General features: G+C 47.2%; 1 protein-coding gene and 1 long non-coding RNA gene across 8 annotated transcripts in view; both read left to right on the top strand.

The window, feature by feature from the left end:
* The window catches only part of SHISA9 (shisa family member 9), a 545,216-nt gene that overhangs the window by 149,876 nt on the left and 376,680 nt on the right, over positions 1-18,660 (top strand). The gene's annotated exons all lie outside the window — the stretch shown is intronic.
* Positions 545-12,623, top strand: LOC146404536 (uncharacterized). Its single transcript, XR_014842595.1, has 2 exons — positions 545-2,365; positions 9,474-12,623. It is a non-coding gene; the product is annotated as an uncharacterized LOC146404536 (long non-coding RNA).

Here is an 18,660-nt window from a genome sequence, read left to right as displayed (position 1 = left end):
CAGACATTTGATGACTGAATAAATGATGCCATTTTGGGGTTTGGAAAACATGGTCACTCTATATGCCATCAGCTCTTAAAATCCTTTATGCTCACCTACTTTTTTTTTTTTTTTCTTTTTAGGTCTGTACCGGCAGCATATAGAGGTTCCCAGGCTAGGGGTTGAATCAGAGCTACAGATGCTGGCCTACACCACAGCCACAGCAATGCCAGATCTGAGCTGCATCTGTGACCTACACTACAGTTCAAGGCAATGAAAGTTCCTTAACCCACTGAGCGAGGCTTGGGATTGAACCTGCATCCTCATGGATACTAGTTTGGCTCATTGCTGCTGAGCCACAATGGGAACTTCCTCACCTACTTTTATGTATTTTAATTTTCTAGGGGCTTAGGCGTGTTGGCAGCCTGGCATTAAACAAGGCATCTCCGTACCCAGTAATATTACTCAGCGCAAAATTTGCTCAAGATCCTGTCTCATGAGGCTTTCCCTGGTTGCTCTGGCACAGGACGTGGGATGAGCAGCCGTGCTGGTTTGCTTAGGACTAGGGGCTTTCCTGGCATACAGGGCTTCGGGTGTTAAAACCAGCAGGGCTGGCCACGCTAATGAGAGCAGAGCGCCTAACTGGACAGCCCATCCTTTAGCCATGGCTTTGTCTTTCTCCCTCACCTTGACCACTAATCAAGGGAAGTAGAAATACTGTAGATACTATAGAGTCAGGCTTTGGGTGTAAATCCTGGCCTTGGGCAAACCGTCTAAGGAGACGCAATTGTATCACATGTAAAAGCAGGGAGAGTAACGATTTTTACCTTACAGGATGGGTGTGGGGACCACGTAAGAACCCCTGTGTGGAGCCCACTATGGACTCAGGGAAGGTTACTGGCCCTCAATGAATGTTACTCCCTTACCCTTCCATCTTTCTGTGTAAAACTCAAGTTTCCTGAGCAGCAAATGATGACTGTTCTATTTTAAACTCCCCGATATTTCTGGGAACCAAGGAGCCTTGTAAGTCATTTGACTACACACACAACCATGGAAATTCTTATTGGCGAATCAAGGAGAATGCCTTTAACTTTCCATCATAACCTCCTTTTAAAAATAGCTGACAAATTTGACTTATTTTTTAGGGCAAGAGTAGGATTGTGTTAAGGGGGTTTGTGAAACTCCCCGGGAGATGGTTTTTAAAAAGGCAGCTGATGAGTTGCCTCGTATGGGGGAGGGTTGAGACTTGCCTCGAGAGAGATGCTTCGATTAGATAGGAAACATCCTGGGCCACCTCCCTCTGACCTCCTAGCTGCACCTGCAGCCCCATCTTGACCTATGTCCCCCTCTCTCTCTGCCTTCCCATTCTGCAGACCTCCTTTCAATACTTGGAAATTTCCATAATCCCTCCTGCCACAGGGCCTTTGCATATGCTGCTCCCGCTGTCTGGGTCATTATTCTCTCTAGTCTAACCTGAGTTAGCTGTTTATTCAAATAGTTCTTGGTTAGGAAGTCTTCCCTAACATCTCCAAATCAAATCTCTTTACCTTTTCCTCTCAGAGGGTCCCAGTGATCACAGATGCAAGTTTCACATTTGTGTGAACCATTGTTAAATTAAGAGTCCTCCTCCCAATCTGGCCATCTTCATCATCACCATAGCTCACTCTTTTAGAATCCGTTCTCTCTGCCAGACGCTGTTCTAAGCCTGGTATTCAGGCATCCGCCCAGCAACCTCATGCAGCAGGTATGATCTTGAAGCCCATTTTATAGGTGAGGACACTAAGCCATGTAGAAGGGAAGTGATTTACTTACCATCACGCTGCAAGTAAATAGAATTGGGATTAGACCTCGGGCACCCTTGTGCTCGAATCTGTGCTTATAAGCCCTGTGCTGTTCTGCTTCTTTGAAGCTCAGTGGAAACAATGACCACGTGGATTTTTGCTGATTTTTGCAGTTCCCTATTTCTCTGGATCTAGCACAGGACCTAACACACAGTAGGCTCTATCTAAGTATCGAGGGGTTGAATGAACGAATGGCTTTCTCTGTGATTCTGTGCCCTGTGGCTTCTGCTTCCTTAGTCTGGCTGGCGGTGACAGGAAGGTCCCTTGACTCCCAGCTTGCCTCTCAGTTTCATGGGACTTTGTTGGACCCATTGAAGAGTAAGGCGGCACTGCATTCCGAGGTACAATAGCTGAGCAGATTGTAAATGCACCCTCCATGTCCACCCACCTTCTTCCTTCATGGAAGGAACTCTGGAGGCCATGCACCACTCAGAGAGACACTGAAATACATTTTTGGGCAGGAGAGAAGTCACTAGAATACCTGAGGGTGCAGCCAAGTTGACGTTCTACTTTTTCTTTTTCTTTTTCTTTTTGCAGTTGCACCTGTGGCATGTGGAAATTCCCAGGCTAGGGGTCAAATTGGAGCTGCAGCCACTTTGAGCTACAGCCCCAGCAATGCCAGATTCGAGCTGCATCTGTGACCTGTGCTGCAGCTTGCAGCAATGCTGGCTCCTTAACCCACTGAGCGAGACCAGGGATTGATCCTCATGGACACTCTGTCAGATTCTTAACCCACTAAGCCACAGCAGGAACTCCCTGTTCTGCTCTTCATTACTCAGCCAAGGTGTTTTTGAGAAAAACCTTTCCTTTGGGCTCAGCTGAGAGGGGCCACAAAAAACTGCAACTGTCCTTTGTGATAACCCAAAGCCCTCGCTGAGTGGAGGCCTCTGGGGCTGCCACTGAGACTTGCAGGCTCTTGCTGATGACACAACATGATGTTTTCACGATGCTTGGGACACAGATGTCTTTATTGGGTTGCAGATCTGGCTCCCTCGGGAGATCACAGCTCTAGTAGCCTAGAAGGAGGGCACGGGCTTGGCATGGACTCCTCAGGGCACAGTTCAGGGTCAGCCCCATAGCAGAAGCTCAGGAAATACTAGCCACGTGGATGTGTGAGACCTAGAGGTCATATGCTTAAATGGGCTGAACTCTGGGATTCTTAATAACAGGGTGGCAGAGGAGCTGGGAAATCCTGTGTGCATCGCTTAGCACTAAATGGCAGGAAGTGCGCTGGGGATGCTCACTTTGTTCAAACAAGCGTTGGCAGGAGAAGGAGAGAAGTGCATTTTCCAGGATGGAGGCAAACCATTCTTCGTGTGCAGAAGGGTGCAATCACTTAATAGAGACCTGGACACAAGGACATAAAAGCCCACTGTCTAAATCCACTTCTCTTGGCCAGTGGGATCTGTGTTGGTCCGCTTATGTTGGAATCACCTATAGACGTCAAGGTCAGGCATGTTAAATCTGGAGAGGAATTCATACAACAGATAAGACTAGATCAAAATCAACTATGGGATGGCAGAATTGAATGGGTGACAAATGCATGGCTCTGCAAGCAGGTGGCCTGAGTTCATTGCCAAGGTCTGCTCCTGAAGGAGCTCTGTGGTCTTCACTAAGTTACCACACCTTTCTATGCCTGAGTTTAGCCTCTATGAAACGTGTCTCCTGCCTCATGGTGTTCTGGCTGCAGATCTAATGAATCAGGATACACGGTGTGCTTGGAAGACTGCGAAGCACAGCATGGGTGCTGCAGAGACATTAACTTATTTGGTGGGAAAGGGGTGGTAGAATGAATGAAACAAAGGGCTGGTTAACCCTGCAGTATTATCAGGAAGAAGTGGGAGAAAGTCGATTAGAGGAGGTTTGGGAGGTGGTGAGTCTGGAAGGTTAGTAAGTTTGGGTTGAAGATAGGCTCTGTGATAGGTTAGCTATGGGGCTAGCAAAGGGGAGTAGGGATTTTGGGGGGGGGGGGTGCGGGAAACAAGTTGGAAAGGAAAACACCAGCCTGAAGTCCAAGCAATTGGCCTTGGTGTCCTGGACCTGCCAGCAGAGGGAGCTACTGAGGGTGAGTCTCTGCTGCTTGTCCTGGCTGGGGGCATGCACTCAGCTAGGCTTGCAGAGGGTGAACCCACTGATTACCTGGGAGGCTTGTTAAAAACGCCAACTTTGGGGCCTCACCACAGACCCAAGAATCAGAGTTTGGGGAGTAAGGGCCCAGGAGTCTGCATTGTGAATACACTCCCAAGGGGATTTGGTACCTGACGTGGTTTATGAACCTATTCTAACAGGTGAGTGCACCTCAACATCTATGACTGTTTCTACATGTAAATGTGCAGGTCGAGCCCCTTGGAGATTCTGATTCAGTAGGGCTGGGCTGTGGAAGGGTGCATGCATGTGAATTATGAAAAAAATTGCTTTTCCAATGATTGGGTGAATACTGATTTGACTTGCTTATTGCCTGGTTAACGATACCAGAAAGCTTGTTAAAATGCAGGTCCCCAAGCCTGGTCCTAGAGTGACTGAATTTGTCTCTTAACATCCTCAAAGTTTGGGACATGTGCTCCTGCTATGTGCTTGTTGCTCAGGGGCTCCCTGGTGGTCACAGCAAAGGGAACTCATGCTGATAAACACCTGCTATGTTCAGCCTCAAGCCTTGAGACACTTTATGCTCCTTTTACTTATTCTCACAACTATCATAATGGGTAGTCATTATCTTCCCCACTGTACAGATGAGCAAAGTTGAGACCTAGGGAGGAAACTGTGATGTTGGGAGTGGCGAAGCCAAGAATAAAAGGCTAGAGCTGCCAAGATCCTTTTCCTAGCTTTCGCTCCAAGCCCACTGCAGCTGCAGGGATAAGCTCGTAGGGATGGGTCACTGACAGCTTTTCACATGCTTAAGACTGCCTGCTGTACACCATGCGGGCTCTGTGCCATTGGCCTGCGTTGGCCTGTGTGTGTGTGTGTGCACACGCATGTGTGTATGAGGGAGGTGTCTCCTGCTGTAGGGATCTAGGTCACACCAATACACACTACAACTATTATCAACGAACCAAGCAGCCCACTGAAGGACAATACACAACCCTAGACCATGTGGCCAAACTGTGTGATGGCTGTGTGCTTGGAAAGGGACATTTGGGAAGGGGTTTCCACATATATTTTTCTTATTAACCAATAAAACATTCTTATGAGGTTATCTAATGAGTTGAATTGTGTCCCCCCCACCTCAATTCATATCTCGAGGTCCTAGGACCTCAGAATGTGACCTTATTTGGAGATGGGGTCTTTACAGAGGCAAGCGAGTTACAGTGAGGCCATATGGGTGGGCCTTGATCCACTAGGACCCACATCCTTATAAAAAGGGGACATTCAAATATGGAGATGTGCAGAGGGGAGATGAGAAGAGACATGGGGAGGAGGCAGCCATCTCTCGGGGGAGAGGCCTGGAACGCATTCTTCCCCCTAGGCCCTCTGAAGGGACTGGCCCTGCCGACACCTGGATCGGGTGAGGGAGTGAACTTAAGGCCCCCAGTCTCTGGTACGTGCGTGGTTAGAGCCGCCTCAGCACACTCACGTGGGGAGTGATGATGATGCTCGGCCCCGTTTACAGGTGCGGTACCTGGGATTCAGAAAGATCATCCTCCCTGTAAAACCATGCAGATGTCTCACCCGGCCTTCCCCTGCCAGGTGCTGCTGGTCAGGGCTGTGATGACATGGACCACACTGTCCCTAGAGAGCACGTCTGCCTTTGGAAGGAGCAGACCCAGGCAGAGTCCCCCCCTCTGCGTCTTGGTAACCAGAGGTACAGGACAGGTGTTGTTGTTGTTTTGTTTGTTTTATTTTGTTTTTTGCTTTTTAGGGCCGTACCCGCAGCATAGGGAGATTGCCAAGCTAGGGGTTGAATTGGAGCTACAGTTGCTGACCTACGCCACAGCCACAGCAACACGGGATCCGAGCCGCATCTGCGACCTTCGCCACAGCTGAGGGCAACGCCGGATCCTTAAGCCACTGAACCCCCAGGGATTGAACCCCCACTCCCATGGAAACTAGTCGGGTTTATAACCCACTGAGCCACAATGGGAACTCCAGGTATTGTTATTTTTTAAAATTTTATTGAAGTATAGTTTATTTACAGTGTTGTCTTAATTTATGCTGTACACCAAAGTGATTCAGTTATACATGTACGTATGTATACATTCTTTTCGTATTCATTTTCATTATGGTTTACCATCAGATATTAAATACTGTTCCCTGTGATCTGCAGTAGGACCTGGTTGGTTATGCATCCTACAGGCAATAGTGTGCATCTGGAAGTTCCCATCATGGCTCAGTGGTAACGAACCCACTAGTATCCATGAGTATGCAGGTTTGATCATGGCTTTGCTTGGTGGGGTAAGGATCCAGTGTCGCTGTGAGCTGTGGTGTAGGTCTCAGATGCAGCTCAGAACTGGTGTTGCTGTGGCTGTGGTGGAAGCTGGCAGCTGCAGCTCCAATTCACCCCCTAGCCAGGGAACTTCCATATGCCGCAGGTGCAGCCCTAAAATTAAAAAAAATTTTTTTTTTCATCTGCAAGTTCCAAACTCCCAGCACATCCCTCCCCATCCATCCCACTCCCCCTTGTCTGTCCTCTATGTCTGTGAGTCTGCTTCTGTTTCATAGATAAGTTCATTTGTGTCATATTTTATCTTATTTTACCTTTATTTTGGTCTTTTTAGGACCGCATCCATGGCATATGGAAGTTCCCTGGCTAGGGGTCAAATTGGAGCTGTAGCTCCTGGCCTACGCCACAGCCACAGCAACACTGGATCTTTAACCCACTGAGCAAGGCCAGGGATCAAACCCATGTCCTCATGGACAATAGTTGGGTTCATTACTGCTGAGCCATTATGGGAAGTCCCAGTGTGTCATATTTTAGATTCCACATACAAGTGATATCATTATCGTATTTGTCTCTCTTTCTTTCTTCACTTAGTACGAGCATCTTTAGTTCCCCCTATGTTGCTGCAAATGGCATTATTTCATTCTTTTTCATGGCCATGTAGTATTCTATTGTATATACATACCACATCTTTATCCATTCATCCCAAGACAGGTTTTGTTTTTTTTAAACCTCTGTCTGGGCCTCAGTTTTCTTCTCTGAGAAGTGGGGAGAGTAGAACTGATCATAGAGGGTAATGATGAGGATTGAAATAATGCCTGGAAATAGTCTAGGGTAGCAATGGGCATGACAGGCTCCCCACCCTTGGTAGCTTCTGCTGCTCTTACTTGGAATCAGCAGGTGTCCTCATCCAGGCAAGATGCATGGGGATGGGGGCCTTTTGTTCCCAACATTCCCTCCTCCATAGGGACCAATGGAACTGGCATATAGGAAAAGCAGGGCTTGGCTACTCCCCTGCACTTAGAACCTCATCCCTTTAAACATAGTAAACAGCAAAGATGCTTTTTCAGGCCCTCCACACGGGGCCTGATACGGCTACAAGCAAGTCATACTAGATTAGGCTTCCGAAGCCTCTGCATATGCTCTGTGCTGAAGCCAGAGATATAAATATGCCTCACACACAGCGTTAAAAGAATCATTCTGCAGCCTACACAGATGTCAAAATAATAACAGGATGATGCTAGGCAAGGAAATATTTTTGATGACTATTCCCCCATCTAGAGTTATATAATACTTTTCGGTGGGTTGTTATTGTTGTTAAGGGAAGTAATCTGAAGGTTGTTAGAGTTCGAAGGTCTCAGCCTGTTCGATACCGGCAAAGCCTTTGAACTTGGCAGATTTATGCGCTGCCTGGGTTAAAGGGAACGTGAGTATGATGTCACTTTGGAGGATGCTTTGGGGACTGGCGAGAGGCTGCTGGACTGGGGGGTGCCCAATAGTTACATCAGCTCAGCTCATTTATTGAGCACTTACTGTGTGCTGGGTGTTGTGCTGGATGCTCTGGATGGAGACAGGGTGGAGGGGGGAGCGGGTGCAGCTGCCCTCTGGAGTTTGCAACCCATGGGGGAGAGGCAGCCTCCAACCAAGTAAACACGCATATAATGAAACTGTTGCAGGTTGCGATTCCTGCTGCAAAGGAAACAATCAGGAGACAGAGAGAGTGAAACAGGAGGTGATGGAAAGGCTTCTGAAAAGGAAGCATTGAAGCCAAGACCCAAAGGACGGAAAAGGTGGAGCCATGGAATAGTGGGGGAAGGAAGCTTTTGAACAGGCAGAAGGACCCCTGCATGGTCCTTCAGGTTGGAAAGAGCTCCATGTGCCTGAGGAAGGAAGAGAAGGAAAATGGGGCTGGGTTTGGGGACAGGGTAGGAGGAAAGGAAGGCAGGTAAATGCCCAGTTAAGTGATTATTTTTATTATCTGATTATTTTTGTTACCCCAAGTCTGTTGTAGCTAGGGTTGCCAAATAAAAAACAGTATGCCCAGACAAATTTGAATTTCATATAAGCAACGGATAATTTTTAGTGTTAAGTATGTCCCAAATCTTGCATGTAACTTATACTAAAAAAAAAAAAAATTATCCTTTGTTTGTCTGGAATTCACATTTAACTGGGCATCTTGGATTTTCATTTGCTAAATCTGGCAGCCCTTGCTGGAGTGATCCACTCACAGCATGCACACTGGGAAGATGGCAGAATGTTCGGATAAATTTTTTGGGCAAAGATGGTGGTTTCCAAAGACGGACATTCTATGGTGCAGAGCAAGGACTATACAGTGAGGTACAATGGACCCTGCTGTGTGATCCAGAGCAGGTTGCTTAACCTCTCTGTGTCTCATCTGCCACAGCTAAAAAAGAGAGATTCTAATTTGTCTTAAGTACCTCAACAGGTTTTATAGATGCTTCATTTGCAGAATGTTTGCTAAATTTTAACACAATAGTTTTTTTTTAAATAAATTTTTATAAGAGTAGAGTTGATTTACAGTACTGTGTCAATTTCTGCTGTACAGCACAGTGACCCAGTTATATGTGTGTATATATATTTTTTCTTTTTCCCAGACTATCTCCCATCACGCTCTATCCCAAGAGATTGGATATAGTTCCCTGTGCTGTAGAGTAGGACCACATTGCTTATCCATTCTAAATGTAATAGTTTTAAAAATAAAAATTAATCCCCAAAATCCATGATGAAAAAGTGTCAAAATTTAAAACCAAGACAGAATCGGTAACTAGGCTGTGCCAAGCCAAATTAGAGCCCATGGCCAACAGAATAATAATCAATAATACCCTCCTATTTATCTTGATGACTCATTTTTTTTCTCTTTTGGTGCCCACCCCTTCTATTTTGCACCCAAGCGAGGGGCTCATTCCCTTTTACCTTTGTCCTGGTTCCCGGTGGAGAGACTACAGTATCTGGAGCAAGACACATGTGCCAGTGAGGGCTTCTAGACCCATAGCTTATTAGCTGAGTGACTCTGTCTTCTGGTGCCTTAGTTTCCCTGTCTATAAAATGGGTTTAATAAAAGCACATTGCTGTTCCTGTCATGGCTCAGTAGTTAACAACCCTGACTAGTAGCCATGAGTTCGATCTCTGGCTTCACTCAGTGCATTAAGGATCCAGCATTGCCATGAGCTGTGGTTTAGGTTGCAGACATTGCTCAGATCCTGTGTGGCTGTGGCTGTGGCTGTGGCTGGCAGCTACAGCTCCAATTTGACCCCTAGCCTGGGGACCTCTGTATGCCACGTAGGTGCAGCCCTAAAAAGACAAAAGACCGAAACAAACAAACAAACAAACAACAACAAAAAAACACATTGCTCAAGATTGGTTGTGACCCTATTTGGGAAAAAATAATCCATGTCAAGTACTTAGGATCGTTCCTGGCCTTTACGAAGTGTTCGAAACATTATCACCAGGTGTATATTTGAACCTCAGTTCCACATGAGCTAATGTGAACTTCTACCTCAGTGATGTCGTGTGGAGCAGCAATGAGCTAATTAAGCAGAGTGTCTGAGTGCCGGATCCTTAGGCATCCTCTCCTGTCTTCACACCAGGAAAGTGGGTTATCTTTATATATTGGGCCGTTTTATTTCTATCTCGCCGCTTTCCAGCAAGGACCAGCGACGGCTTCCAATCAAGGACACAGAGGCCGTAGAGGCTAAAACAGAGACATAGACAGTGGGAACCCCGAAGCTGAGGTCAGTGGAAACTTGCCAATCAGAGATTGGGCATGCTGACCATGACTGGGAAAAATCGGGCCCAGGGTGTGCTGGCACCCACAAAATGCAGGTTTCCCTGGCACCCCTATTTGGGCAGCCCCCACCCATTTCTGGGCTTGGCTTGGCCCCCATTGCTGACCCCTACCTCCACCCCAGCTCCATCCAGTGCTTCTGAGACTTCCTGGCTGAGGCAGGCTCTGTGCCACTCTCCAGCATCTCTCCATTTGTGGATCCCTGTTTTGGCCTCTGCCTTTTATTTCCTGTGTTTTAACCTTGCACCCTCCCTTCCGCTGCTGAGAGCTGAGGTCAAAGAGGTGTAATGGTGGGTTCTCATCCTTCATTCCCTCAGCATCTCTGGTCAAGCACCTACTATGTCCTGGGCACTTCTGCAGATGCTGGGGATTCAGCAGTAACAGAGATAGGTCTTAGGGAGCTTACTTTTTTTGCTTTCCCATGGTGGCAGAGGGCAAGAAACAAGAGAACAAATGAATGAGCCGTGATGGGGAGGAAACCAACATGGGCCAGGGGAGCAGTGCGGTGGCGGTGCTGAGGGGCGGGGCAGCTGAGGCCTGAGGGACCGCTTCTTACATCCCTCCTTGAGCCCTGTATCTTCGTCTCTGTGATGGGGATAAGCCCACACTCTCAGGAAGATGGTGAGAAAGAGACACTGCACAGGACTTAGTCCCCTTCCCTTAATGCGGCCAGTCTGGCTTTAGATAAAAGATTTTGCCTTTTTCTCCTATGGGTTTCTGAGACCATGGACATTGTCAAACAAGGATGCCAGTCACGTCTGTGCCCCGCTCCTTTACCAGTTTTTTCTGGTTCTCTGCATTCTTGACAATGAGCACACTTTATTGGTGCTGGTCTTCTCTCCCTCTTTCTCTCTCCCTCCCTCTCCCTTCCTCAGCCTCTCTCTTTTTCTTCCCTTTTTCTTCCTCTTTTTCTCAAATCCATCCCCTCACCACCATGCCATTTTGGCTCCATTTAGGATACCAGCTCATCTTTAGGGTCAGGACTGGAGGTGCATAATAGCAAGAAGAGGACAGAATTCAAGGTCAAAGCCATGCCCAGGGCACCACCAATGGAAAGTAGGACTGTTCATAGGGAAAAGACACATTTATTCAGCCACCTGATGGAAACATGATAACTTTAGGCATCCAGGTGGCCTTTTACCTGTTTCTAGCTCTTGGGTGAGATTTTTCTCTCTTTTTAAATGCTTTTAATGTTCTTTACTTACTTTAACCATTCTGTTGCTATGGAAGGGTTCAAAGGCTTGCCATGTTTTCCACACTGGGGCTCTTCTGTAGAAATAGAGAAGGGAAAATAAGTTTCAGAACCAATGTGTAAGTCCTTTGAATTCTGCAAGAAAGGCAGAAGCAATGACTGTTGTCTGGAGCTCCTAGAATCTCTGCTTGTCAGATGACTTGGCAGGCCTTTCATCAGTCCAAACTAGACCTTGACAATGCACCGACTGCCACCACTCAATCTGCGTGGGGGCCTGGGCCTTGGGTACCTGTGGTGCATGAACTGTCTTTTGTGCCAGGGTCTGTTGATCATTTATCCTAGTAGCCTGCCCCAGTGAGAGGGTGGGGACGTGTGAAGGACCCAGGTTTAAGTCCCACTCATGCAATTTGCTATCCAAAGGGCCATCTCTGATTTATCTACTCAAAGCATTCCCTTCAGTTAGCCTCCATCTCTCTCTGACGGAGACACAAGGAGTGCTGATCATGATACACTATTTCCCCATCTCCAAGGGACAGGGTAGGATCACTCTTCTCCAACTACTTTCAGTTAGGAATACCTCTGTGACCTGCTTTAGCCAATGAAATGTGAGTAGAAGTGACACGAGTCACTTCTCAGGGGAGGCTTTAAGAGCCAGCACATGATTTTCCATGTCCTCTTCCCCTTGCTATGGAGATGGAACACACTGAGGTGAAGCCATCAGCTTGGGTCCCTGAGGGACCATAGTAAACACCTACCTGTATCTCACATGTAGTATGACTGAGAGATGGGCAGCCATGGAGACTTAGGGGATATTTGTCATTGCAGCACAACCTAACAGATCCTGACTCTTACAGTATCATCTTTAAATATTTTCTCTGTTAAAATAGCAGTTATCACTATCATCATGCTTATTTATTTTTTGCATATTTATTTATCTTTTGCCTCTTTTCTGTAGACTATAAATTCCATGAGAATCATTGTGTTGTTGGCGTTTGTTGGTGTTCAATGAAGTCACTCCAGTATCTTGAGGTGTGCTTAGTGCTCAATTAACATATATACTGGATGAATTGATTAATAGTTTTGAGAAATAGAGACACAGACATGGAAAACAAACGTATGGTGACCAAAGGGGAAGGTGGGGAGGGATAAATTAGAAGGAGGGATTAATATATACACACTGCTATATATAAAATAGATAACCAACAAGGACTTACTATAAGCACAGGGACCTGTATTCAATATTTTTTAATAACCTATAATGGAAAAGGATCTTAAAAAGAGTATGTATCTCTATATATGATATAGATGTATACATATAGATATCTGAATCACTGTCCTGTATACCTGAAACGAACATGACATTGTAAATCAACTATACTTCAATAAAGTTTTTTTTTTAAAGACAGAGATTTGACTTACAAAAAAAGAAAACAATAATTTGGTTAATGTGGGCAGGTCATTTCACTTTGATAACCTCACTTTCCTCATCTGTGAAATGGGCATATTAACCATTCCTGCCTAATAGGTTTGTTTTGAGAATTAAAGATTAATGAAGGTCAAACACCTTGCAGCATGCCTGGCACATAGTAGGTGTGCAATAAACATGCTCTTGTTTTTGTAATGATTGTTACTCTAGTGAACCCAAATCAGAGCCTCTATGGTCAGTTACCTATAGCAGATATGTTTACACTGCTCCTCAGACCTATCAGAGGTTCTGCAGGAAAGGAAGAGGCATCTTTATACTGGAATCCAGGGTCCTTACGAAGCCTCTAGAAGGCTTGCTCTGAGGGTCTGCTTTTGGATCACAGGCTAGACATGGAATCTGGGGAAAGTAACTCTTCTGTGTTGGACTGGAGCGCCATCAAGGTCCCCTCCAGCTTTAAATGCTTTGGGTCTTAAGATGCATGTTCAGATAGGAAGGAACAGCTAGTACCTATGAAGGATAGGGGTAGGTGACACTATATGGAGAATTAAACTTTTGACGTTGAAAACACCCAGAAGAGACAGACTGGTGCTTAGACTTATGCCCTTTTCAGTGCTGAGGGTAGAGTCTGGTTCTGATGCAGGAGGAATGGCCACAGCAGAATCTCTTACAGACTTTTGGTGGCCAAGAGACCAATAAGCCTGGAAGTAACACCCAGGTAGGCGGGGCTTGTGCAAGTGCTGCAGAACTGGGCTCTGGACTTGGATGAACTTGAGTTCGAATCTGGGCTCCACGACCTGCCGGATGAGTGACTTTGGGGGCCAATGGGCTTCTCCTCTCTGTGCATTGGTTTCCTCTTCTGCCACTCTGGCAGGACTCATCTCCTTCAATCTGTTCTCTTGGCTGAAGCCAACGTGTTCTTTCTAAGAGGCAAATCTGATCATGTGATTCCTCTCCTGAAAGGAAAATCTTCAGTGACTTGGCATTGTCTTCCGGGTGTGGTCCAAACTCTCCAATCCGGCTTTAGGTGCTGCCTGCCCTGATCTTCACCCGCCTTTCCATCTCCACCTACACCAGCTGCTCCTGCCACACTAGCTCCAACCAGGCCTTTGCTTTTTTGTTTGTTTTGTTTTCTAGGTTTTTTTTTTTTTTTTTTTAGGTTTTATTGAAGTATAGTTGGTTTGCAATGTGATCATTTCTGCTGTATAAGAAAGCGATTCTGTAATACATATACACACATCCATTCTTTTTTTTTTTTTTTTTGCCAAGAAAAAAAAAAGTTTATTGGAAGGATATAAATATCTTATAGACTAGAGGGAAGCGGCTTTAGGGAATCTGGGAACCAGGGCAACTGAGGGTCTTTGAAGCAAGGACACGTAAACCATCACTTTTACCTCTCCCCTTAGGTGCTACCATGGCCTCTTGTTGGCTCTCAATGCCCGGGAGAGAGAATCAGATGCCCAGCTTGGTCTGGGCCCTCTCCGGGGTAGGAAGAGTGGACGTCTGGGGTTGGCCTCCCCACCTAAGCTGTGAGAACAGCCCCTGGATGGAGAAAGTACCTGTTCTCCACACACCCTTGTCTGCACATCCATTCTGTTTCAGATTCTTTCCCCTTATAGGTTATCACAGAATACGGGGTAGAGTTCCCTGTACCCTACAGCAGGTCCCCATCCAGTCAGGCTTTGTCATGGGGCTTCACGCCCTTTCGTACCTGCTCCGTGTGCCCCACACTCCTGCCTACTCCCCCCCCCCCGACTTCTGTCCTCACATTAATTCCTCCTCACCCTTCAGATCTTGCTTTAGATGTCCCTTGTCAAATGCCCGGACACCAGCACTAACCAACTCTGCCCAGTCTCTAACCATCAGTTGTTTCCAGGCTGGCTTGGGTGGGGCCGTTATCCTGCGGGGCAGAATAGCTGGGTGGTTCAGCGCACAGGCCCTGAGATTGGGCTCCCTGGCCTTGAATCCTGGGTCTGTGGCTGACAAGTGCGAGCCCTCAGATGGCACCCTTCACCTTCCTGTTCCTCAGGGTCCCCATCTGTGGTGTGGATGCTTGATAGTTGTCTCCCCTTCTTGTGACTCAGTTTTCTCCTCCACAGCGGGGACGAACAGCCATCGCTGTCTTGTGGATGAAATGAGACAGTGCAGGGAAATGGTGCCTGGTCCAGAGGACATGCCTTATATATCGGGTTATTTTCACCACTTTCCTCTTGTTGCGTTGTGGACCTGAAAATAAAAAGGTTCATCAAAGGGAGCCACACACAGACATTCTTATGCTCCCTTTCCCTCTGCCTATCACCAAAGGACATTGGGGATAGTCCCTTCAAAGTGCTTAACCTTGTGTGACAGTCGAAGTGGCTTTGTGTTTAGACAGAGAGTAGGACTGTGTCTTTCCTGGCTCTTCTTCCTCCTGTCCCGGGAGCTCCGTAAATAAATTGGTTTTGAGCCAAGGCTTTGATAAGCTTCACAAAAGCCAAAAAATACTGCAGCTGGGCCTTTAGGGAGCCCAGCTTCCCCTGTGACTTGCAAATGAAAGAGGGTTCTAGGTGTGTACGTGTGAGTGTATGTATTTGTGCATAGGTGTGTATTTTGTTTTGCTGTGTGTCTGTGCAGGTGTATGTGAAAACAGCAAAAGCAGAGACAGGATCCCCCCCCCTTTTTTTTTCCTCCTCCCACCCTTTTCTGTTTCTCTCCCTGCCTATCCCCGCCCGTCTCACTTCCTTTCCACGACTGTCCCTGGCCTCTGTTCCCCTCTGTCGCTGTTGGGCTGCCACCCCTCCACTCCACCCAAGGCCTTCTCTGTATCTTCCCCTCAGCACCCCCTCGCCCAGCACCCAGTCTCTCTGGGCTGGCACAGGAGTGCTGGTTACCTAGGAAACCACTGCAGGGTGAGCACATGTGATTGGCCAGGCTGGGGCCCGACTCTGGGTTGGTGGGCAGATTTGGGGAGCGATTCTTGTCCTCGATCCCCTTTGGGGGAGGGACACTCTCTGAAACACAGGAAGAAAGAAAGAGGGTGCCGTGGTGAGCAGGGCTCCCAAGCTGGGGGTGGGGGAATTCCTGTCCTAAGGAGAACTTGAGTTGCAGAATGAGGCCACTTGAACAGATTTCCAAAAAGGCGCCTGGGTGGGTGGCTGGGGAAGGGGCTCTAATGATCCCAGCTATCACGTGCTTATCAGTCACTATCTGCTGAACTCTTTATATACATTAGTTCATGAGCAAACCTACGAGGTGGCTGGTCTTTTTCTCCCCATTTTACAGATTAGGAGAGGGAGGCTGAGAGGGAAATAACATGGCTAAGACCACCCGGCTAGTAGGGGCAGGGCAAGGTGTGTCTTGTCATTAAGAAGCCTGCACAGGCAGCGTGGATGCAAGTAGAGATTCTCATGCTAAATAAGTCAGACAGAGAAAGACAAATACCATATGATATCCCTCATATGTGGAAGCTGAAATAGGGCACAAATGAACCTATCTGCAGGACAGAAACAGACTCACAGGCATAGAGAACAGATTCATGGTTGCCAAGAGGGAGGGAGTGGGATGGACTGGGACTTTGGGGTTAGTGGATACAAACTATTCCATTTAGAATAGATAAGCAGTGAGGTCCTACTGCACAGCATAGGGAACCATATCCAGTCTCTTGGGATAGAACATGATGGAAGATAATATAAGAAAAGGGATATATATATATATGTGTGTGTGTGTGTGTGTGTGTGAGACTGGGTCACTTTGCTGTGCAGCAGAAACTGGCACAACATTGTAAATCAACTATAATTTAAAAAGGGGATGGGGGAGAAGCCTGTACAGCCACCTTCCCTGGGGACCCTGGACAAGGGGTGGAAGTCATGGAATCTGGGCTCCTAGAGGCAGGGGGATGCTTCACAGGACCCCTCCTGCCCACTCCACCCCCATCCTTTGATCTGATTCTTCTCTGGAGTAACTAGTGATAGGTTCGTGGAACCCTGCGAGTCTCAGAAACTAGCGTGTGACACTTGTTTCCTCATCTTTAAAGAACAACAAGGGGGAGGTTCCCATCATGGCTCAGCAGTAAAGAACCCAACTAGTATCCATGAGGATGCGGATTCAATCTCTGGCCTTGCTCAGTGGCTTAAGGATCTGGTGTTGCCATGAGCTATGGTGTAGGTTGCAGACAAGGCTCGGATCTGGTGTTGCTGTGGCTGTGGTGTAGGCCATTGGCTACAGCTCCGATTCGACCCTTAGCCTGGGAACTTCCATACTCTGCAGGTGCAGCCCTAAAAACACACACACACACACACACACACACACACACACACACACACACACACACACACACACACACACACACAAGACCAACAAGGACAGCAAGGGATTCATTGTGGAGATGGATAGTGGTGGTGTTTGTGCCACAATGTATATGTACTTACTGCTGCAGAACTTAAAAACCGCTAGGTTAGACCTATGTTTTATGTTATATGTATTTAAAAACAAGATTTAAATGCAAGGGTCCTGGGTACATCCTGTTGGGGCCTTGTGATCCTTTGATGCTGGCCCTGTGCTTTTCTCTCCACATGGGGGAGAAGAATCAGCCGAGAGGGTGCTTTTGAGCCCCTTCTCCAGGCTGGGTAAGCACCCTGACATACACTTACACTTGGATTATTGCGCTGAATCCTCCTGATGCCCCACAAGGCAGTTCCTCCTATTATGTCTGTTTTTCCAGATGAAGTACCCCAGGCTCCCGAGGTTGCTGCAGTGGACTCAGCTAGCTAGCGAGGCAGCGCTGGTTTGAACCCAGGCCTTTCAGGCTCCATTACGGTGAGGAGGACTCACAGGAGGCCTCCTCATTGCTTTACCATTGCAGTGGGATGCCCATGAGGGAGCCCTGCGTCTCTGCAGTCCCAGGAGCTTAGTCGATCCCTCGTCTCCGGTTCCAGCTCAGTTCCCTCCGAAGGCCTGAGTGCCCGTCTGTCTCCTAGCTGGCAGCTGGCTGGCCCGGGCCATCTCCCCAGTGTCCTCGAAGTGTCAAAGCCGCTTCAGTGATGTTGCCAAGTGGCGCCTGGAAATAAACCTGGGACCAAGGCGGGGAAGCCAGGCAGATCAAAGCTAACGAGGCACGTCCCCTGGAAACACAGTGGAGGTGGGCCCCAGCTGGGGTGATTACCTGCCCTCGTTGGTTCTGGTTCTGGGGATGGGGCTTGACAGGGGCTTGGTGGGAGAGGAAGAATTCAGGGCAGGACACGCTTTGGTCCAGTCATCATATGACAGCATTAGAGCCGCAGTCCCTCCTGCTCTCATGGGCCCTTCCCCATCAGCATCTGGGCCACTTACTGCGACTATGGGCTTGCTGAGGTTTTCAGCTGTAGCATGAGCTACATTTACATAGATGGTCCATCCAGGCTTTCACGAACTATGATTTCATCCGGGCAAGATACTTATTCTTTTTATTTTACTTTATGGTTTTATATAAATCAGTATGAAATATTCAATAATTTTTAAGCAAAGAATTTGAATTTGAAAATAAATTTTTTTTTTGAAAAATTCTTTTTGAATGAATGTTTTGTCCGGACTTGTGGTTGCCGGGGACAGGGGTGGGGGGAAAGGGGGAAGGAGTGGGAGGGATGGGGAGTTCGGGGTTGGTGGATGCAAACTGTTACATTTGGAAGGGATGGGCAGTGGGGTCCTAGGGTACAGCGCAGGGAACTGTGTGATTGGGTCACTTTGCTGTACAGCAGAAATTGAAGAAACACTGTAAATCAACTATGCTTAAAAATGTTTAAAAAAAGAATTTGAAAAATTCTATTGTAAGCATATATTTTCCAGCAATTACTATCAGAAGATGAAGCAACCTCCTGGTGACTTTGTGAAGAAATAAATGGACAGACTGGCTATATCAGTAGTGTTTCTGTATTTAACATGTGGTATTTCTATCATTAAAAAAGAGACAAAGCTCTCTAATCCCATTCCCCTTAGCAGCCCTAATCCCTTTTCTCTATTCCCTTTACGTTTGCTCCTTGAAGATGTTGTCTAGGATCTGTCTTTCCTCCCCTTCATTCTCTCTTAAAGCCA

Source organism: Sus scrofa, chromosome 3 (genome assembly GCF_054392235.1).
Source record: "Sus scrofa isolate SSC_HxYL_T2T_F1_AM1 chromosome 3, Sscrofa_HxYL_maternal_Yorkshire_Landrace_v2.0, whole genome shotgun sequence".
Lineage (NCBI taxonomy): Eukaryota > Metazoa > Chordata > Mammalia > Artiodactyla > Suidae > Sus > Sus scrofa.
This window is presented reverse-complemented; position numbering and strand designations above follow the sequence as displayed.